We start from the raw sequence: 23,050 nt of genomic DNA, 5'->3' as shown, positions 1-23,050 counted from the left end.
TCTCAGTGGCTCGAGCGAGCAAGCAATTGCACAGTTGCGCCTGATTGCAGCCGTGCTAATGCAGCCGCGGGTTGTGAGTTGATGCCACTTCCGTGTTGCTGTCACTGTGGCAGGGGATAGCCACAATAAGGGACCTCGCCGGCATAGGCCTGGAGCCGCTACACGAGGGCTCTCACCCAACACGACAGGGCTCTGTGAGAGTCGCGTTTGCGGTATGGCTATCTCTAATATATACGTACACTCGCAGAAATCCCCCCCCCACCAAGTTTCTTTATGACTGGGCCGAGAACCGCCAACTTGCTAGTTTAATCAAATCTAAAAATTGTAATTCTAGATTTGATTCTAGATTTGAATCGTCTAATCTTATAGGGTGCTCAGGAGGGTTCCTTATGACACTTCTCCATCGAGTCGGAGTGAACTCGGGAGCTGTGAGCAAGGGTGCAAAGGCTTACCCTTGAAAAGTGAGGGTGCGTAATGCCCTTCACGGCCTATCTGTGGAACCCTTTTTTGCCAGTATCAAAAGGGTAAAGCCAATTCTCTTTTTTTCTTTCATCATTTTAGTATATTGGCCGAAGTTATGTGCTGTGAAGAAGGGCCAATGCCCGAAACGTCGCGGATTGCATATATATTTTCTTCTTTTAAGGCATTGTTGTTGTTGACGGGCGTGCTGATTTTTCTTGTGACTGGCGCTCATGCACAACTGGTGGCCAACGCAGCATCACTGAATAATTTCTCAGTATCACCGAATAATTTCTCAGCGTCACCAAATAATTCTAAGAAGTTAAAGGTAGCTTTATGCTGGAGCTCATAGGAATCGAGGCCACATTGTTCCGTTTATCTGCCTAAGATTGGGAGATGAAAATGTTCTGCCAAAACAATGGGTATCTGCCTTGGTTTGAAATATGGAGCGTGCTGCAGTTAAAACTTAGTGTTGTGGTTTAAATGTGAATTAATTAACATTCTGAAAATGTCGCCTATTTTTTGTTGCTGCTTTATGCACATTGACGATGTTTAAAATACTCTTTGCACGCTGACAAGTGATTTATTAAATAATTTGCATTACATGCTTCGTGTTTGCTGGAGTCGTAAAAGTTCGTTGCTGATGGGCATCTGCATAATTTGTAAACAGCTTACATTTCTTACTCCGAGGGTGACCTCCACAAATTAAAATTTAACTTCACGACGATGTAAAACTTTAGTCCTCCGTAGGGGTCTAAAATGCAATGTTTTGCATCTTGGGCTTGAGTATTAGTACATTATTCTTTGGTTCCTTTCGGTAAAGTCACGTATAAAGAGAAAATAATAAATTAAATAATAGCATACGACGTTTCGATTGCAACACAAGCAATCATCATCAGGTATAAATGAAAGAGAAAACAAACATAGTGAACTTAGAAATATAATGCAATACAACACAGAGAGTCGGCTAACATAACAGTCAACACCCTACCTGGTTGATTACGTTTTTCCAGAGAATGCTAAATTTGAAATTTTTAATGCCCTTTAAAATTTTAGCATTCTCTGGAAGAACGTAATCAACCAGGTAGGGTGTTGACTGTTATGTTAGTCGACTCTCTGTGTTGTATTGCATTATATTTCTAAGTATACTAGGTTTGTTTTCTCTTTCATTTATACCTGATGATGATTGCTTGTGTTGCAATCGAAACGTCGTATGCTATTATTTAATTTATTATTTTCTCTTTATACGTGACTTTACCGAAAGAACCAAAGAGTAATTCCTGCAGTCACGAAAGCTCCAAATTAAGTTTGATTAGTACATTCTTATAGCGCAAGGGAATCGCAAAGGGGATACGTATGTTGGACTTCTCCCGCACCGTACGTAGCCAACCATACTAATTGGAGGTGCGGGGGAAGAACAAGAAACGAAACACAAAAAGCAGTTCTGAATGAGTTTTCATCTAGATTTAAAAGTGTAAAGCTTTGGTGGCTTCCTACTGTCAGAAAGAAGAGCATTCCAGACGGCCGCAGAAGCACATTTGAAGGCGCGCGATGCGGTGACCGTCTTTGTTCGATGGCCGCTCGAGGGTGACCGGAGTTCGTGTGATGGTTTATGTTCCCTGACAAAATCAGCAAGGTACTGTGGTTCATTTGTGGCAAGCACTTTGTGTGTAATGAGTGCGACCTTATGTATTCGTCCGGCAACCGGAAACCAATGCAGCTCGGCGAGCACTGGATGGACACGGTCGGATCTTACAATACCCGTCATGATACATGACAGACAATTTTGTACACGCTGCAGCTTGGTAATGTTTTTTTCCAGACGTCCCGTAGAGTAGTGAGTTGGAATAATTGAGCCTTGTCGATACGATGACACATGCCACCGTGTTGGCTATGTCACCAATTAATAGTGGCCGAATGTGTCGTAGAGCCCTGATATTAAAATTGCAGGATCTGACCATATTTTGCACGTGGTGATCAAATTGACATATTCTGGTCGACTATTGTGCCAATGCTCTTTAGATGAATAGAAAACTGAATCCTGTAGTCCATGACCGCCACACCTGGATCCACTCACTATTTTTTTTTCTGCCTGAGCGTGAGTGCCAACCAGCAGAACCTCTTGATCTTTCTGGATTAAGCAGCATTTCGTTTCGTGCAAACCACACGTTCACCGCTTGCGTGCAATCTTCGAGTTTACCGAGGCTTATAATTGATGATAAGGACCATCTCTGGGACCATTGAGGGTAAATGTGATCATCTCTAAGGAATGCAAAGACTCTTGAGTGTTGTGGGCTGTTGAACATTAAATGTGAGCGTTGCCAGAGAAGGAAAGCTGACGTCGTTTAACGGTCAGCGCACTGCATTTGCAATCCAGAGGTGTCTGGTTCCATCTACCAGTGAGGTATTGCAGTTGAAACAATGGTGCAAAGGTTCATGAATGCCCTCCGGCGTCTTGTCTAGCCAGTAGGTTGTGTGCGGTGAGGTCAAGTGTAGGTATTCACACCTCTTCAAAGCGGTGTGCCTAAATTCCATGTCGATAGTGGCTTCTCTAAAGCTCCCTCCAGTGGAGGGCCATTGCTGCCAGCAGTGGCGTGAGCACAGCAATTGCAGGGCTGCGCCTCTATATGTATCTCTACATTGCAATAGGGATTGCCCCTGAACCCTGTTAATGACACAATGCAAATACTGCGCAGTGTTGCTTCTTGCACAGATGGATTTTAAATATAAACATTTATAAATAAACATTTGTTGAAACACGCATGATTTCATACTAATTAATTATTAACTCACATTTTCGAAAGTTCAATAATTGCTGTGATTTTTCTACAAGAATGCTTAATGAACACCTCTTGAACATATTTGGAGAATAGCGTGTCGAATGTTTTAGGTTTCCGAAACACTCCCGCAATTATGTTTAGCGTTTTCAAGCTTTGAATCGTGATAATTTTTGCGCTTGATTTAACATTGTTCAATTCACTTTTCACATAACGGTCTTCCATTCCCACTGACGAGAGATACTGACATTTAAATGCAGAGTATGTAGCCATGATGTGGGCTGTGTTAAAAAAAATTGTTACAATGAACGTTTACAAAAAATGCCTTATTCAAAGCATAGATGAGGTTTTAAAAGCCGTATTGCACATCTAGAGTCTTGTTATTTTTACTGAGCTTAATATCTGACCTTCGGCTTGAGTCCTTATTTTCAGTTTGGGACTCATCTAAATTTCTAACATATATGCAGTCTGTAGGTGTAAGCTTTTCCAATACAGTTTAAGCCACATTTAGAGATTAAAACTTAGTGTACCGGTTTATGCAAAGTTAAGCATAGATCTTAGTCTTGTTCTTAGTTGACGGTTTTGAAGTGAAAGACTGTGATTTATATCCTGCTGGTAGGGGGCATTTATGACTTATTTTGTATTGGTTCGAGTTCGTTTTCTTTTGACCAGGTGAGAGCCTGGGACACCCGGGGAGTTCAATTCACAAGATGGACCAGGTGGAAGGGGTGGCCAATGGCTCTGCTTGCCGGTAGCTCCCTGAGGTCACCGGCGGTGACTTCTGGGAGGTGGGCCATTGGGGCCCTACACCACCAAAACAATTGCTCTAATTATATTTTATTTCAATAAAGTATTTTTTCAATTAAATAAATATTTACACGTTTTGTTTTCCGATATTTTTTGGGCATTTCCAACCATTTCTGATCTAATCAATATCGGCTCGAGTATAAATATTGGGCGCCCAGCCTGACTATTTTATTGGTGATTCAAACCATTCACATCCGTTGAAACACTGATGCGAAAGCGGTGTAAGTACCTCCACTAACTAGCCAGTAGCAATGAGCCTCCACTGCAAAAGCTCACGCACAGCGCAGACGTTCGCATTTGAACGTCCATGTCCAGCAATCAGCGCGCAGTCCGATTCTTCGAAACTGGGTGGCACTTTGTCATCTCCAGAGAAACGCACAGGAGGTGCCAGTAAGCCCTTGCATTTACACTGCTCGAGTACACCTCCCCGGAAGCCCACACGTGCCCACGCGATGTTATTCATCCAGGCCAACGCGCCGCGAGCTCCTCGCGGTCGGGGAAAACAAATTGGAAGCCGGAGTAATAGGTTCCCTCTCAACCCCGCCCGCCCGCCCGCCCTGCAAGACAACTGTTGTTGTGCTCTCGTGGCTGTGCCACCCTGCTGTGCTCCATCACACAATCGGGCGGCGGTGGCCGTGGCTCGCGCGCCCGAGCGGCTCTGCAATTTGTCTTCCCCGCGTCGAGCTTTCATCGCGCGCTCGGGGCCGGAGCTCGCCGAGCCACCCCCCCCCCCCCCCCACGTGTTCCCCGCCGCTAAATCGCCGCGCGCCGACAGATTGTGAGCGCTCGGTAACCTCTTGTCGTGGATTAGAGGGCCCACCCCGCCCACGCCCCCCTCATCCCGCACTATGCCCATCAGAATGTAAAATGCTGCTTTTCCGAAGCACTTGTTGCAAATGCGTGACAAAGGTGAAAGGGTCCTCGTGCGTTCACACGCAACGGGCACGGCTCGCCTGCCAAAGATAAAGATCCCCCGTGTAGCCTTGAACAGACTCTTGGGGCAAGTTCTGATAAAGGCCGGCACGGCACACGAGGGGGTAGGTGGCCAGCACTGCACCCGACCGCCTTCGTCTCTCCAGTAGCGATGTTTACACACTGCAGCAGGTACTCTTTTGAGGCTGGTTCGACCTAGGGGAGGCCCAGGGCCAGTTCATACAATCGTCACTGGTGTTGGCCGTGAGTCAGAATCGATATCGGCTGATCGGGTTCGTCGTGCGGCGCGCTTACTGCTACACTACTGCTCCCCACTCATCACCACACACACTCGTACACGGCAGTCCCGAACAAGTGATGGGAATTCCAGACTCCTATTGCAGTGAGCAGTCTTTTTGTAGGATAGCCACTGTTGATATCCCATCGAGTGGTGCAGCCTCACCACGTGGTATTCATCTTAATGACCCTGCTAAAAGAGTGACGCGATGATCTGCGCTCGTCGATCATGCATTCCGCTATTGCTCTCACCTCGCCGTGTACGTGAGAGGACATGCCACGACTCCCATCGCCAGATTGTACTCATTCATGCGTTCGTCCCGCTCGTGTGTTCACCAACGCAAGTGTGGGTGAGCGCTCGCGTTACGGAGGCGCATTAAGATGTCCCTCTGGTTGGTCGATGCAAAGGAATGGCACACGCTTATTGGTGATGCCTGTGTCATCTTCGTTGTACTTATAGGATTGAGACGTGAAGTTGGTCACCACTGTATCCTTGAGGACCTTAATGGAGCGCCCAAAATTGCCACCCTCTTTTTTTGACGCCAACAGTAAAAGGTATGCGTGTAATGTGAGCGAGCCCAGGGGTATCCGTTTATGGGCGGTGATTGCATTGGAAGGTCCCGAGCAAAACAGCTTGCGGAAGGCACACACACACACCGGGCGAGACCATCTGTGCGCCACGTATAACAAGGGGCTGCTTGACACATCTCCATAGCACCCAGGGCCCTGTCACATGCGACACATTAAAGTGGAAACCACCGCCGTCTTTACAACCACACGGCAGCATTCACGCAACGGGGGGGGCAGGGGCGGGTGGGGGGATGTAACGTGAGAGCCGGATTAAAAGCAGGAGGATGCCACCTCTTAAGAGCCCGTGCTTTGGAAAAGAAGACGAGTAGACAGAGAGAGAGAGCTGCATATGCAGGCTCAGATCCAGGTGGCCTGATGGTCTGAAATGACCTCAATGTCTCGGCGATTATGTTTGAGGAGGAGCCGGGCTTCGGTTTGGATAAGAGCAAACATAACGGCGATGAGTTTGGAATTGGTAAAAAAAGATAATTTAGCATTTCTATGCTGTAATTCCCACTTGGCCAAAGGATGTTTTATGATTAACAATGATGAATTCACGGGTTCGTAGTGAGCAGTGTTGTGGTGCTGCATGTGCATGTGTGTCTTCATTTAAATTGGAACAGAAGCATTTTTGTTTGCAGTTTGCATTTCAGAGGAGACTAATAGCTTTAACCCTGGACCGGCTGTGATACGGTTGCCAGAATTCAATGGGTGGTCATTGCCCTGTGTTGGTATTTAGCCGCCATTCCCACCTCCACCTAAAGCGTGCCATCTTACAGCGTTCAGGTCGCACGGTTTGGCTCACGTCATGGTCAAAAGCCTGCCGCTGAGTGACCGCCACCGTATAGTTCACGATGCCGCTTGACTCTCTTTTGGTTGGTGGAGAGTTAACTCATCTGTATTCAGCACCCATAAGCATATTCCGAGCATTTAAGAGAATGATTTGCCAAGTTAACAATGAAAGCACCCATAAATGCCGCCATTACACATCATTATAATTCCATCCATGGCACAGACAGAAATTTACGATGTGTGTTCCTCCCAACGACCCAGCTTACAATACCCGGATTAACCCTGACTTGCGCGGTCCGCGAGACACCGGGAGGTGTCCGCACATGAAAAGTATCTCCATCCCGTGGTTATTCCTGCCAGAAAACGTATTTACGGAACTTTTCAGGCAGGTGCGATGGTGCTGGTTCGCTGGTAATGTGTGCGCTGCTGCTGTGTACTCCACGGTTCCTTGGGAAACAGCAAAGAGCACAGGAGCGTCAGAGATAAACCGGAAAGCCGAGCCAATGGGGGAACATGTTAAATTGCTGTTCGCGGCTGAGACAAACTTTAAATTTTCTCTTTGTTTTGCAGATCACTCCTGCGGTATTTAAGCTGGGAATGTAGGCGTTTCCCCTTCTGCAGATTGGTATATGAGTAATAGCACTTGTTTCTCGTGAATTGCTACCGTAACGTTTGCACATGCGGTAAACGGCTGGCCAGGTCACGCCGTGGCAAAGTGCACCTCTTGCAAATACAAATTCCGGTTGGCCGTCAAACTGGCTCATCAATCCCACTGGGGTTGATAAAATAGTATCAGTTTGTGTGAAGTCAACAGCAGCAGCGGTTATCTTGCGGAGATACTACTTTAATGCAAGAATAAACGTTGCAAGAACCATCACTGGCATAAATTGAAAAACTAAACAGTTGATAACAAATACCAGAACTCAGGAGTTAAGGGGATTTAGTAAGGTAACAGGAACTCCCCTTTTTCCCCAGCTGCCTAAATGCCAACTGCACAATTGTAAATAAAAACCCACAAGTGAAATGTTTTACAGATAACGAGACAGAGATGACCGCAATGACCCAACGACCAAGAGTCTCTTTTCAAGGGATCTTTGAGAAATGTTCTGGAACATTGCTTCTTAACCCAGGGCTTAATAACATATAATAGTAGGTTTTTACCCTTTTAACTGGTACAAAACTGACACCTTTATTCAAGGCATCATGTTTGCAATGACCACAACACAAGTAGTCAAAAAAGCAAACAAAAAGAAGCAACTCTGATAAGGATGATAATATGCATTGTCCTTGAAGTTGATTGGCCCACACCCGAGACGGCTTTCTTTAGAGCCTAGTCCCCATTGGTGTAGGGCCAGATGACACCAGAATGCGTACAACTCAAACACAGTGCAATATCAGAGTATTGAGAGCTCGGGGTAAGCATTTACACTATGAGATCTCTTTTACCAGTGGCAAAATATAATAGTAGGTTTTTACCCTTTTAACTGGTACAAAACTGACACCTTTATTCAAGGCATCATGTTTGCAATGACCACAACACAAGTAGTCAAAAAAGCAAACAAAAAGAAGCAACTCTGATAAGGATGATAATATGCACTGTCCTTGAAGTTGATTGGCCCACACCCGAGACGGCTTTCTTTAGAGCCTAGTCCCCATTGGTGTAGGGCCAGATGACACCAGAAGGCGTACAACTCAAACACAGTGCAATATCAGAGTATTGAGAGCTCGGGGTAAGCATTTACACTATGAGATCTCTTTTACCAGTGGCAAAATATAATAGTAGGTTTTTTTTTGTACCAGTTAAAAGGGTAAAAACCTACTATTATATTTTGCCACTGGTAAAAGAGATCTCATAGTGTAAATGCTTACCCCGAGCTCTCAATACTCTGATATTGCACTGTGTTTGAGTTGTACGCCTTCTGGTGTCATCTGGCCCTACACCAATGGGGACTAGGCTCTAAAGAAAGCCGTCTCGGGTGTGGGCCAATCAACTTCAAGGACAGTGCATATTATCATCCTTATCAGAGTTGCTTCTTTTTGTTTGCTTTTTTGACTACTTGTGTTGTGGTCATTGCAAACATGATGCCTTGAATAAAGGTGTCAGTTTTGTACCAGTTAAAAGGGTAAAAACCTACTATTATATTTTGCCACTGGTAAAAGAGATCTCATAGTGTAAATGCTTACCCCGAGCTCTCAATACTCTGATATTGCACTGTGTTTGAGTTGTACGCCTTCTGGTGTCATCTGGCCCTACACCAATGGGGACTAGGCTCTAAAGAAAGCCGTCTCGGGTGTGGGCCAATCAACTTCAAGGACAGTGCATATTATCATCCTTATCAGAGTTGCTTCTTTTTGTTTGCTTTTTTGACTATTTGTGTTGTGGTCATTGCAAACATGATGCCTTGAATAAAGGTGTCAGTTTTGTACCAGTTAAAAGGGTAAAAACCTACTATTATATTTTGCCACTGGTAAAAGAGATCTCATAGTGTAAATGCTTACCCCGAGCTCTCAATACTCTGATATTGCACTGTGTTTGAGTTGTACGCCTTCTGGTGTCATCTGGCCCTACACCAATGGGGACTAGGCTCTAAAGAAAGCCGTCTCGGGTGTGGGCCAATCAACTTCAAGGACAGTGCATATTATCATCCTTATCAGAGTTGCTTCTTTTTGTTTGCTTTTTTGACTACTTGTGTTGTGGTCATTGCAAACATGATGCCTTGAATAAAGGTGTCAGTTTTGTACCAGTTAAAAGGGTAAAAACCTACTATTATATTTTGCCACTGGTAAAAGAGATCTCATAGTGTAAATCTTAATAACATACATGAATACTTTACTTGGGATTATTTATCAGTTCAAGTTAAAGTCTATTTCGTTTTACCAGGTGTAAACTCAAGATGCCGGGATAGTCTCATTTGCGAGTGATCTGGATGTGTTAGTCGGCCATTCGGGGATGATGATTGTGGTGTAACTATCCAAATTGAGTAATGTGTGGGTGTTTTTCTAATTTTGGCAAATTCTGACGGTGACGCCGGCACACGATGCCCTTCCCTTGGCGATGACGTCAGGGCGGATCATAACGCCCACACTGTGAGCAGACGGTGTGGAGTATTATTCTTATCATCATTCCTATGGTTATTACACCCGTGGTATTAATCAGGCAGCCACTGGATCCGAACCGTGAACCTCTGCAACAAGTGGAGAGCGCGTTACCACTGGGCCGTCTAACCGCCCCCATAGTTGATTCGATGTTGTTCCTGGAAATGAGAGTTGGCTCTCTATCGAGATTTGAAGCTTTCGTGACTGCAGGAATCTATACTCTTTGGTTCTTTCGGTAAAGTCACGTGGGTATAAAATTAAATAAATCACGACGTTTCGATTTCAACACAAGCAATCATCATCAGGTGGGAAAACCACAGCAATATTTTTTTTGCTGTAGTGTGCAAAAAATGTTTTGCTGTCGTGCGCAAAAAAAACATTTTGCTGTGGTTTTCCCACCTGATGATGATTGCTTGTGTTGCAATCGAAACGTCGTGATTTACTTTATTTTATACCTACGTGACTTTACCGAAAGAGCCAAAGAGTATAGTTGGCTCTCTGTTGTCACGATATTCAACGCTGTCAGGTAAACATTTGTTGACACAGGCTCGTGCCCACCAGGACTCTTCCCACAAGCGACATATGGCCGTGTATTTGCTGGGAACGTGTGAATTAATTACAGTTAACTATCGATTATCTGGTGCACGATTATCCGGCTGCTTCCAAAGTTATCCTGCGGTCCCTGGTAGATCCGGCAAAACCGCTCCAAAGTCTGTAACCAATCTGGCAATCGGCACCATGTGCGCAACAAAAACATTTGCTGTGTTTGATTCATTGTCAAATATTATAGACAGTGCATTATACACTACATACAACAATTGAAACACTGAATATACTGTACGTACTGTTACTAGAATTCATGCATTTCAAGTAATACACACAGCACCAGTTAGCACCGTTGGCTCAACTTGGTTTTGCCCTCCCGTAGTTTGAATTGGCCTAAAATGAGTGGCGGTGTCTGAATGTCAGCATCAATGAGACCCTAGGCGGCTGGTGAGGTTGAGCATACAATGTCGTTTCGCCGTGTGCCGTGCCGGCCTTCACAGGTGCTCGCTCAACGATGCTTCTCAAACGGCCAGTAAATGCCGTCAGACTTTTATATATTTTTGGGGGGGACGCTGTTTGTCATGGTGGGTGTGTCTGGGTCTGGGCACACAAATGTTTAAAGTCAGAGCTTTACTTCCTCCCTTTGGTGTTTGGCCATGAAAGCCAAAATATACCGCTTGCTTGAGATTCATAGAATACTAGTGTAGTGCCAGGCCCTACCCATTGCAGGCTTCGAACGGTTGTCGATCAGATACATTTTGACACTCGGGAATTTCGTGCATTAGGAATATGACCTCACTTGCAATAAATAATCAAAGTATCGTATATGTTACCGGAACGTGATAGCGTATCGAAATGCTATAGGTGAGGCTTTGTTTTTTTTTTCCAAGGCATTTTCACACGGAACTCAGGGCTCAAAGTTAATGATGTAATGCGTTGGTTTTATTCAATCGTCATGGCAAAGCTTTCGTGACTGCAGGAATTCATACTCTTTGGGTCTTTCGGTAAAGTCACGTAGATAGAAAAATAATTATTATTTTAGAAAAATATTTATAATTTATATATCATTATTATATAATTATTAAGACCCAAAGAGTATGTCATGGCAATGGCTGGGCTTGCAACTGTTGATGTGAAAAATCAATGAATACGAGAAACCTATTCAGTTGACTCAAGAACTATCCGTGGTGCTATCTTACAATGGCTGTTTCCTCACACGATGTGATGTTCGGTCTGCCGTTGAGTTCAGAAATATAATTTATTTAATTACCCGATCCTGACAGCATGCTGCCCCTGTGTGAGGATTTTATCTTCATCGACAAGACTTAAACATTACCAGACAATTTCGATTTCTGATAGTAGACCGAATCAAATGCAGTCAAATTAAACACCAATTGAACATTTCCAGTCGGGTACACGATCGTGTTAATCACCCGACAGCCCCAGCAGTGCGTTCTTGCTATTGTTACGGAGAAGAAAACTAATTTGCGTGACATTAATGACTTCGACTTTGTTTGGTTTTGGCACCGGCGCTGTCCAGCTCGATGGCGTGTGGTTTCGGGACTTGCCGTACGAGGCTCGGCATCGATGTCCGACATTTTTGCTCCGCACACTACAACCCAAAAAACTCGTCGGAGATTTATCAACAATATTTTGTACAAAATAAGCATTGCCAGTTACTTATTGCGTGCGAGGTATTTTTTTTCCACGAGGTAAGAGCCCGTTTGGGGCATGAGGTTTTTTTTTGTCAGGAAAGACCTGGGGCTAAATAAAATGTATTAAGATAAACAGGTGCCGAAAAGAATTGAGATTTTAAACGTTATCGAGCAGGTGAAAATAGATACGTGAGTATACTGTGCAATGAAACGATTTTCCAGCGCCGAGCTGCGATTGGCTGGAAATAATAACGTGGAAGCAATTTTCTTACACAGCGCGGACTGATTAGTGAATCCATTAGCAGAGGAGAGACACACACAGCGGCCAGGTCACACGAGACGGATCTCTAATTATTCGCTGGACCATTTTGAATAAGAAGGAAAGTCCAAGATCTACGTGGCCTCGCCAACTCGCCATGATGAAAGGGCTGGTGCCCATTTGCGGAAATATTATTAATTTAAACTTGTAACGTGCAACTCAGTATTCGTTCTCACTCTTAGAGTCGTTCTCACTCTTAGAGAGAGAGAACGACTCAGAAGCGCGAGGAACTACAGACAGGCGGGAAGGCAGCAGTCACACGGTCAGCCGCCATTAACAATTGCCCAAGATCTGCCGTTCTTTACATATTAAGGTGTTCAAGACCAATGAATGATTCTCAGCTTGGGTGTTGCTGTCAAATGCCGGTGACCTCGGTTGCATAATAATGCTCGCAGGTGCACATAAGGTGCAGTTGCAAGTTAACACCCATCATTACATACGGTACCGTACGTAGATGGAAGGTTACACCCATCATTACGTACATATGGTACGTAGATGTTTCCTTCTTTCTATGACTTTGCTTTAAACAAAACGTCAACATTCGCCGGACACTCGGTGTATAGATTGATCGAGCGTAAATACCGAATTAGTGTGGCGTATATGGGCAGTCATAATTACTTGGCTCAAAGAGACCCAACTACAGTCTTATGAGGCCTCTTTTATTTACCCAGCTGTCACCCTGGGACCTTGATATCAGTGTCTCACAGAATGCACGCTTAGAGGCCTGACAGTGCCATTAGCTCCGGGAGCCGACTAGCCACCTCGTAAAACAAGACTTTTTTACAAGGGTCCGCTGATTAGTTTTACTAAAACCCGATGCCTGCTTGGATCAGACCGTGCCAGGAAACTATAAATGGCTGTTATTTTTGTTCTTTCACATTTCGCCACGTTGATGAGCACGGCGAGAACTTTTTTGATAGGACAGTTTATATCGGAGTAAAATAAAAACTTGGGAAAGAACCTGATCAGCAGCCGCCCTGATCAGTCCACTGCTGGATGAGGGCTTTCACCAAAATGTTGGCCATCTTTCCCAATCCCGCTGATGTCATGGTCCACCCAATCAACCGGCACACGAGCCGATTTCACTGCTCCATCTCCCACCTGTGGGCGTCCTCTGGGACGCGTCCCACCCCTGTTAACGACGGAGTATGTGTTGAACATTGCATGACCAGTGCATATCGTGCCCGCCTTTGCAAATAATATATCTTTTAATTACACGTGAAATTATATTGCAGTTAAACCAAAGTAATTTGCTAATCTTGATTCCATATTTCTTTTCATACTTTTATATACAAGGGCCTGTTTATCATGCTACGTCATTCCAATGATTTGTACGGTGGTTTTTCACTCCATTAGTCTAAATGCAAACGGCACGTGGTAATAATTCTCTTCAACTCCGGCCCTTATCTATCCACTGCTGGATGGAGGCCTCCCACCCTGGCACATCCATCTCACGATCTAGCAATGTCACGATCCGTCTACTGCGCGTGAGCCGCTCTCGCTCTCCGCTGGAGATGGGGCAGCGAGAGCTTTCCCTCATTGGGCCGCGATTCCTTCACCGCGAGTCGTGCCTGCCGGCCGTTGTTCCCTGCCCATCTTACGACTTTCCTTAAAAAACTATAAACCAGGGGAGGCTGACCTGTAACAGACCAAGAGTCAAAAGTACCCATGAGTTCTGGAGAGAGCCAAGCGTATTTTTATTGACAGTTTTCGGCACAGCACGGCAGACATTCATTATTCTTTGCTCCAGTGATAGTAATATGTTCTACGTTATGCCCCTACGATAGAGCCGCATGTGGGGGATTAAATAGCCGCATGTGGCTCAGGAGACGCCAGTTTTTATTTTACCAGATGAGGCCCACTGCGCTACATAGCTCTTTTTCAGAAGTGACCTGGCCACAAATGATAGCTCAACAAAGTGGCTTATCATGTGGAAATTGATAGCAGTCAAATATTCTAAACACATCTTTCTAAACGTGGGGAGAAAAACCGGAGGACCCGGAGAAAAGTTCACGAGACCACGGGGTGAGAAACATGCAAACTCCAAATATACAGTCAGGGTCGGGATTGAACCCACAACCTCCTGAATACCAGGCGAAGTATTGAACATCTCGCCATCATGAGGCATGTAATATGCATTTGTTATCTGCTCCAAGTGTACCTCTTTCCATTTATCAGTTTAATTCCCAGGATGCATTTCACCATGCCTCTTTGTACAATTAAAAAAAATTTGTTCGATTTTCTCTGTCTGTTGTTGCCGTGATTCTGATCCGTGACGTGCGACATTCCTATGGCGGGGACCAGTTTTTCCAAAGCACAGCCGCTCTTACGTCAAAGTGGCGCTCATTGCATGTCTCCTGCTGGACGATATGGCTGAGTCGACAACCAACGTGGATTTGAACCACAACATTTGTCATTGTCAGTCAAGTGAGCTCAGCATAACACCGCACACGGCTCGATTATAAAGTTTAAAAAAATGCGTGTACAGAATTAAATGCCGCGCTTCTCTAAATGTGGCATAGGGAAACGAGCTTTTGTTTGCACTCTAGGCTGGAACGTCTAAAGTCGCATTGGCACATGATTGTGAAATGTGATGCATTGAGACACAGGCCACTTGCCAAATGAGGTTATCGGGCAGGGAAAATATCACATTTTATATACAAACCCCAGGATCCTTACATAAGAGTGAATTGTAACACATGTGAGAATTATTCAGTTGACAACACCAGACAACAGGGGGAAGGAAGACGAGGTTTACTAAATACGGAATAAAACTAATGTCTTGGGCTCATTATCCCAACGTGACTTCAGTGGGAAGACCTCTGATATTTGATGTTCTCTCCGTTTTGTTTTGTTTACACTCGGCAATCATGTCAAATTAGACAATGTCCCACGGGAGATCTGCAAATGACAGTGTTTTATTAAAGTTAGCAATAATTGTATGCTGAGGTTAATATTTGCATTTGTACTTGCAGAAGAAGTTTGTTTTAGAACATTGTGCTCATTCCGTTTAATTGAACCAGCAAAATAACCACACGGGTTCAAATTTTGTTCACATTGTTTCACACTTTGCGACGTGTATGCTGTATTTAAATTATATTAACCGTTTTACATGTGTTTGCGTACAATAATTTTTTAACCCTTAACAAATAACTGCAATATTCAAGGTGGCTTAGGGGACCAGAGTTCTGAGCCGGTGGTACCTCTTGAGACCCTGGGTTCGAGTTCAGGCAAGTTGTCTACCATTCAACTGGGGTTTTCAAATGTTGTTTGACAGCCTTAAGCTGGAACACCAATGCCTGTACGTGCGGTATTTTTCATAAGTCTGTGTTCTCCCGTAACGCCATGTGTTGTTTTCATAACACTAATTGGATATAAGGCGATACATGTATCAGGGAACACATGTTTTACTATGCGGATGCGATTTGGATATTACGCGATCGAGTTAATAGAACTACGTTGCGCGAGTAGGAATAAGCGCTCGTACGGCTGCCTCGGCGTAGTATCGCACAACACGGGATGCTGCTGGATGCTTCTGGATGCTACCCACATGCCTCAGTCTTTGTTCAGCCTGCGTACGCATCTCACGTGTTATCACGGACTGTGATTTACCCGGTATTATATATTATTCATTTTAATGCGATTTTTCCATAATGCGGTGTCCTTCAGCAACGCAACTACCGCGTGATAGGAGAACAGACCGTGTGGTTTTTTCGCTTAATTATAAAACAACAAAAATTTTGCCGTTAAAATTGAAGGGATAAAAATGAAGTTTGACTGCATTTTCGATAGCCACCCCTCGTGCGGTTAACCGACAACAAAAGCAGTTCTCTTGTCAATTTCTGTGATCGCTCATCTCACACGAGGTGATGCACAGCTCTGCGAGATTTCCAAACGGACGATTCGTCTCACGGCATGACACCCGTGGTAAAATTGGAATTAAACTGGTAATAAAAAATATATCGTAACACGTATATTTACGACCGGTAAAGAAGCAGCCTTCCAATTACTTGTCCACGCCACTATGAGCGGAAGAGCTTCCACTAGAGCAGGGGTCGGAAACCTGCGGCTCTTTAAGGACTGCATTGCGGCTCTTGAAACATTGAGGTTATTTTACGGAATAAAAAAAAAGATCTTTGCTTGTTATTTTCGTTGCCGACCCCTGACCATGGGAGTCCAGTTTACCATGGGAGTCCAGTTTACCATGGAAGTCCAGTTTACCATGGGAGTGCAGTTTACCATGGGAGTCCAGTTTACCATGGAAGTGCAGTTTACCATGGGAGTCCAGTTTACCATGGGAGTTTAGTTTACCATGGGAGTCCAGTTTACCATGGAAGTGCAGTTTACCATGGAAGTGCAGTTTACCATGGGAGTCCAGTTTACCATGGGAATCCAGTTTACCATGGGAGTTTAGTTTACCATGGGAGTCCAGTTTGCCATGGAAGTGCAGTTTACCATGGAAGTGCAGTTTACCATGGGAGTCCAGTTTACCATGGGAGTCCAGTTTACCATGGAAGTGCAGTTTACCATGGAAGTGCAGTTTACCATGGGAGTCCAGTTTACCATGGGAATCCAGTTTACCATGGGAGTTTAGTTTACCATGGGAGTCCAGTTTACCATGGAAGTGCAGTTTACCATGGAAGTGCAGTTTACCATGGGAGTCCAGTTTACCATGGGAGTCCAGTTTACCATGGGAGTTTAGTTTACCATGGGAGTCCAGTTTACCATGGGAATCCAGTTTACCATGGAAGTGCAGTTTACCATGGGAGTTTAGTTTACCATGGGAGTCCAGTTTACCATGGGAGTTTAGTTTACCATGGGAGTCCAGTTTACCATGGAAGTCCAGTTTACCATGGAAGTGCAGTTTAACATGGAAGTCCAGTTGACCATGGCCAGGAGTTGGTAAACTGCGGCTGTATAGCAGGATGCGGCTGTTTAAAGACTGCTTTGTGACGTTATTTATTAAGGACCACCACCGTCTCGTATTCCCCACGTACATCACGGCTCTTGAAACATGGAGCTTGTTTTACCAAATTCGAACAAAAATGGCTCTTCTTGTTATTTTGGTTGCCGACCCCCTCCCCCAGGTCTAGAGGATGCTCCAGAGAGCCCCTCCATACGTCCACGCCGGCAGTACATCGGCTCGCTCCCGACATTTCGCGGGTTGTCATCGCTGTGTCTTCTGAGCATTTATGCGAGTTTTAAATAGGGCTCAGTCTGTAATGTGCCGTAATTGTTTTTGTGATTTAGTCAGCAGATCAATGTCACCCGCAAACCACAGATTGATCACCCTGCCCATTTATGGTTACTCCCACATCCACCGCCTCCGGCCCCTTTTGCATCGCCGCTTTTAGGGCACGGTCAAGAGATCTTGTGAATGGTTACATCCCTGTCTCACTCGTAGCCTCGTCCTGAGCCAGCGCTTTAAGTTGTTGTTCGACCGCGATGCGCTTCACCTATACTTGCCTTGATCCAGAGTAAATATATTCAGGGTCTCCCTGCTCGCACGAGTGTGGGTGGGGTGATACCGATATCCGTGGAACCTCCGTTTATATAAATTACACATGCATATGCAAGGGACCAGTCTTTGCCTATAGATGTTAACTACCTCACTTGGTGTACCTGAGGTTATGGGTCCGATTACGACCCTGTACGTATCTATGTTGAACTTCTTTCGCACCGCACGTAGCCAACCGTGCTAATCGGAGGTGGCGACCCTGACGCCTGTATATTTGGAGTTCCCATGTTCTCCCCGTGGTCACCGTGGTTATGATAACCACTGCTGATTTTGGAAAGGGGTACACATTTTTATTCTCCACTTGCGAGCCTTTTACGCTTGTTCATAATTTACCAGCCGCCGATCCGCAGTTGTGACGTCCGTATTCTAATTCCCGTTTGATTAACATTCCACGTCGTGTCTCGGTTGGAAACAAGAGAGGGCTGTATCTCAACGGGCCCGCAGCTGGGTTTAATTAAACGCAGCATCCATTTGATTTGACCGGCCAACTGAGAAATGAACAGATGTGTCTGGGCACGCACTCGCTCACCTCACTCTCCTCTGGTGTCAATACCGATGAGATGGCGTGGGGGGACAAGGAAAATGAGGGCAGGATGCTTAATGAGTAGCTGATCGTCTGCCCATTTGTCATGGGAGCACTGTAATGATTGTTCAAATAACAACAACACAAACTCCTCTCCGTCTTCGCGCGGTCAAAGGATGCCGATTAAGTAGTGTCAATTACACATTTCTAGGGCGAGGGTGAGCGTGATTTCTGTGATGTACCACAGGAGAGCTGTGTTATATATTAATATAATTTAAGGTGTCGATGATGATGATGAATTAAGTAATATTTTTTCTTACTATGTAAGTTAAAACAAGTGATGGTTTCCACGTTCAAATAAGTATTGCTGGCCATTTTTGTTATCCATTGGTGGCCACCAGCCAGCATTGAAAGTTGTCTGTACACCCATAAGTAGCGTTGCCACCTGTCTTGGCTTTCACAATGTCGTCCTCTTGTTCAGGTAGCTGTCCTGGGAAATCTGCACGTCTTTCCTGCCTGGACATTAAAAGTCCTGTTTTTTAGTGATTTGCCTGATTATTCACCACTCAAGTCAGAAACCGACCTGCTACATTGCCTCACACAGGCACATTCTTGCTCACACTCCCTCCATGCTCGTACTACCCCACTGACTCGTATCCACACATAGCAGGAGTATTCTACCACAGGCATGAGAGCAATATCCCTGATGAATGAAGTCACTTGATGGGTACCAAGTGGCCAGGCCTCATGTGCTCCCATGCAAAACAGCAGAATGCCCTGAAGCATTCTCTTTTGCCCCAATTTAATTTATCTTTATAAAATTTTGGCCTTTTCCCCCATTATTCCTGCGAGCAAAATCTGTGGGGGGGAGGATGGGGTCACCCAAGCCTCAGGCCACGTTAATAATAATAATTGCGTCATTTTCATTTCGCATGCCAATTTCAGTCGCCCTCCAGTTTGCATGAAGATAAATGAAAAAAAAATGCACAAAAATAAAAACGGCAAAAAACTCAAATGTAAAAAAAACTCACGCACTAAACCAATGGAACACAAACGAGCACGAAAAGTCGTGCACACCACGCATGGATTCTGCGACGGCTTTCCAACACACGTCTGTCCTTGCGAGTATTTGCGGGAGCCTCGCACGGGCGCGGATAGAGTCATGAAGTAAGGCGTTATCGACTCGAACCACTCATTGCGAATTGAGTGCCCAAGCAGCTGGAGGTCTCGAGTAACAATCGCGTCTCCCGTTTCATCCCCACGGCCCCCATCTTGCCTTCTCCTCGCACTCGCTTTGCTTCGTTCAAAAAACCCCACGCATTCGCCCTTCAAATCCCGCAGCCAATCCAGAGTTCGCTGGCCGGTCCAGTTCTTCAATCTGTTCAGCTACTTCGCTCGGCCAATCAGGCCTCAGCCGAGCTCTGCACTCAGTCAATGGAAGACTTCCCACACCATATTTGAACGGCAAGCTATACCACGTGCACCAGCATTACTTTTATTACTAAAAGGGATCACCTCTCAGCATCCTTACATATTTGTAATGAGTTCAACTGAATCGCAGACACACTTCTTGGAGGCAACACATTTATTAAAATCAACACACGGAGTACTACCCCTTAACACATTAACAACCTATGGTGGTGGACCACCAGGCTAACTACACTAATTAAAATTAGCTATGACGGACCGGACCCTGGCCCGGGTCCAGTTACACGTGTTAGTGACTCTTGTAGGACGTAGAACGTAGAACGTAGATTTTTCAGTATGAACCACAGCAGCCGGTCCTGCTCGGGGACCTGGCTTATATCCTCTGTGGTGGGGCTGGCTCCACCCTTAGCCACGACCACCTTCTAGGATCCTCTAGCCAGTTCTCGACCCTGACACGTGACCACCCCTAACCCCCACCTGGGGGCCCTGTGTAGACTTTACCGGTCATGTGTCCTTCGGGGTCAACCAGAGTGTTGTAGGCCTTAGTAACCCCATTCTCATGGCCGACACTCTCACACCCTATTATGTAGGGGTCGGCACTGAACGCAGAGCGTGGTGCCATCCAGCGCTATCAGTCAGCGCTCACCAAGCCGCTCTAGGGCCGGTACTGCACCCACATATACGTGGTGCCCGCGATAGCAAACATCGCACGCCGTGCCTTTCTGAACGCTTGTGCAGCCGATTATTTGACGCGGCACCCACACTACCAACGATGCTTCCCTCACGAAGCGCTGGTGACGGATGAGCTAGCACGGTACCTTCTTAAATGACTGAAGTCTATAACCCTGCCGTTAAGGACCTGAATAAAGGGTGCCTGACCGTTGGATACCAATGTCTGGGCCTCTACTAACGTCAATCCACGACTGACTTTATTAGAGGGTGCCAAGAGAATTCCTCCCGCTGTCGCCTCCTGGTCTAGCGGCTTCCGCAGTCGCAAGGGGATCAACATTTGCGCGCTGGGGGGAATCTTAACCGTCGTACGTGTAAGTGCCTACACGTTAGCGTAAGCTATGCACAAGCGAGTGGGAGAAGGCAAAAATGCCATTCGACGGCCGGATGGTAATTCAATGCACCCATGGTCGATCATAATTTTCAGGGGCATCCTCCCCAAGAACCGGCCCCGTCAATTTGACATCCGCAATGCACAACTCCGTTGTTATTCTCCCAATGATGCCCAATGAGCCGCCGTTTGCGGTGAAGCACGGAGCTTCGACAGGACATAAGGTACGACATTTAGGGGGTAAGATGTTACAAATAAATTGTGAGATGATGGTCGCTGACGCACCGGTGTCAACGAGCATCCTGATCTCAACCCCCTCTATCAATTCAATAACAGCGGAACCTGCGATCGCGGCAACCACTTTATGGGCCAGCTCCGACCACTGACCCGGTTGGAGCAGCTGGTCGCCCCGATCAAAGTCCGATCCCTCCCATACCGACGCACGACCGGCACGAAACTTGAATGAACGAGGTGGTTGAGGTGGAATCATGGGACGAGTGTGTGATGTGTCGCGACTCACCTTTGTGTGTAGTGAAGTGGAGGATGGATGACGACAGTGGTCCGGGGAGGCCTTGTTGCGGCACACGGCAGCCCGACGAGACGTGTCCCAGCAGGCCGTAGTTGTGTAGACAATATATCGTCGTCGTCGACAGCTGGCAGGACAATGTCGAGGTCCTTAGCTAAGGCCAGCAATCTCTCGAAGACCAGCGAGTCGACTCTGTCGTGGTCCACCTTAAGAGAGGCAGCCTTCGCTAGCGCCAAACGTGCGCTATGGAAGGTGAGGGGCGTCTCGGTTTCCCCTTTCCTTCGTGTAGCGAACTTGTGGCGTGCAATCGACGGTGGTTCGTAAATTGCCGCCATCTGGTCAAAGGCTTGAGTCAGTGTGGCCCTCACCGACGGTGGGATGGTGAGAAATGGCGTCAGGGCGTCGTCATCAAGGGTGGCGGGCAGTGTTATCAGTGCCTCCGCCTTCGTCCACCCTGCCAAGTCAGTGTTTATCAGGAACCGCTGCATGAAGGCGACCCAGTTGCCTCCGGCGGATGTAAATTATTTCATGAAAGGCAGTCGTTGCCAGAGAGATGGAACATCCACAGGTGATTTCGACGCATCTTCGGATTTGGCAGACTCCACGCTCCACTCTTCTGATAAGATGGCGGCCTCAAGCATGGGTTGCGCCACAGAGATTCCCACTTGGTGGGAAATGGTGGAGGAAACTTTGTTTCTGCGTGGCTCCCCTGCACCTCCATCCACCACTGGCTCCTCGCGGTGGAGCTCTGCGACAATGGACGCTGCGGCTTGGAGGAGCTCCGTAAGGCGGGAGTGTGCCGTCCGGCGCTCCTTCTCCAATGGCGGTGAGCCGTCGCGCGCCGGGTCTTCGTCGTCCGACGTCCTGGTACGTATCTTCTTGGTTCTCCCCGACAGAACTGGTCTTCACCTGAGGATGGCTGCTTGCGTTGTGGCCGAAACGTCGTAAGAATTATTTTATTATGTTTTATTTTATTATTGTATTACTTCCCTTCTATGTGACTTTACCGAAAGAACCAAAAAGATTAATCCCTGCAGTCACGAAAGCTTTAAATCGAAAAGTCCTGGTACGTAGTCTGTGTCGCGTAGTCATGATCTAAGATTTCTAACTTTACTAGAGAATGTTTGGCCACTTCCGACACCAGCTGTAGTGAGTTCAACTGAGTCACAGACGCACTTCTTGGATGCAACACATTTATTAAAACCAACACACGGGGTACTACCAGTTATCACATTAACAACCTATGGTGGTGGACCACCAGGCTAACTACACTAATTACACTGGAATTAGCTATTACGGACCGGAACCTGGCCCGGGTCCAGGCCCACGTGTTGGTGACTCTTGTAGGACTTAGGACGTAGATTCTTCAGTATGAACCACAGCAGCCGGTCCCGTTCAGGGACCCGGCTTATATCCTCTGTGGCGGGGCTGGTTCCGCCCTTAGCCACGACCACCTTCTAGAATCCTCTATCAGGTTCTCGACCCTGACACATGACCACTCCTAGCCCCCACCTAGGTCCCCTGTATACACTTTACCGTTCACGTGTCTTTCGGGGTCAACCAGCGTGCCATGGCCCTTGGTAACCCCATTCCCATGTCCGGCACTCTCACACCCTATCCTGTAGGGGTTGGCACTGCACGCAGAGCGTGGTGCCACTCAGCACTGTCAGACAGCACTCACCGAGCCCCTCTAGGGTCAGCACTGCACCCACATGTACGTGGTGCCCGCGATGGCAATACATCGCACGCGGTGCCTCTCTAGAGC

The 23,050-nt window shown here is 46.3% G+C and overlaps 1 protein-coding gene across 2 annotated transcripts in view; it reads left to right on the top strand.

The window, feature by feature from the left end:
• The window catches only part of LOC144934731 (glutamate receptor-interacting protein 1-like), a 272,140-nt gene that overhangs the window by 63,984 nt on the left and 185,106 nt on the right, over nt 1-23,050 (top strand). The window lies entirely within an intron of this gene.

This window comes from Lampetra fluviatilis, chromosome 11 (assembly GCF_964198595.1).
Source record: "Lampetra fluviatilis chromosome 11, kcLamFluv1.1, whole genome shotgun sequence".
Taxonomy (NCBI): Eukaryota; Metazoa; Chordata; class Hyperoartia; order Petromyzontiformes; family Petromyzontidae; genus Lampetra; species Lampetra fluviatilis.
This window is presented reverse-complemented; position numbering and strand designations above follow the sequence as displayed.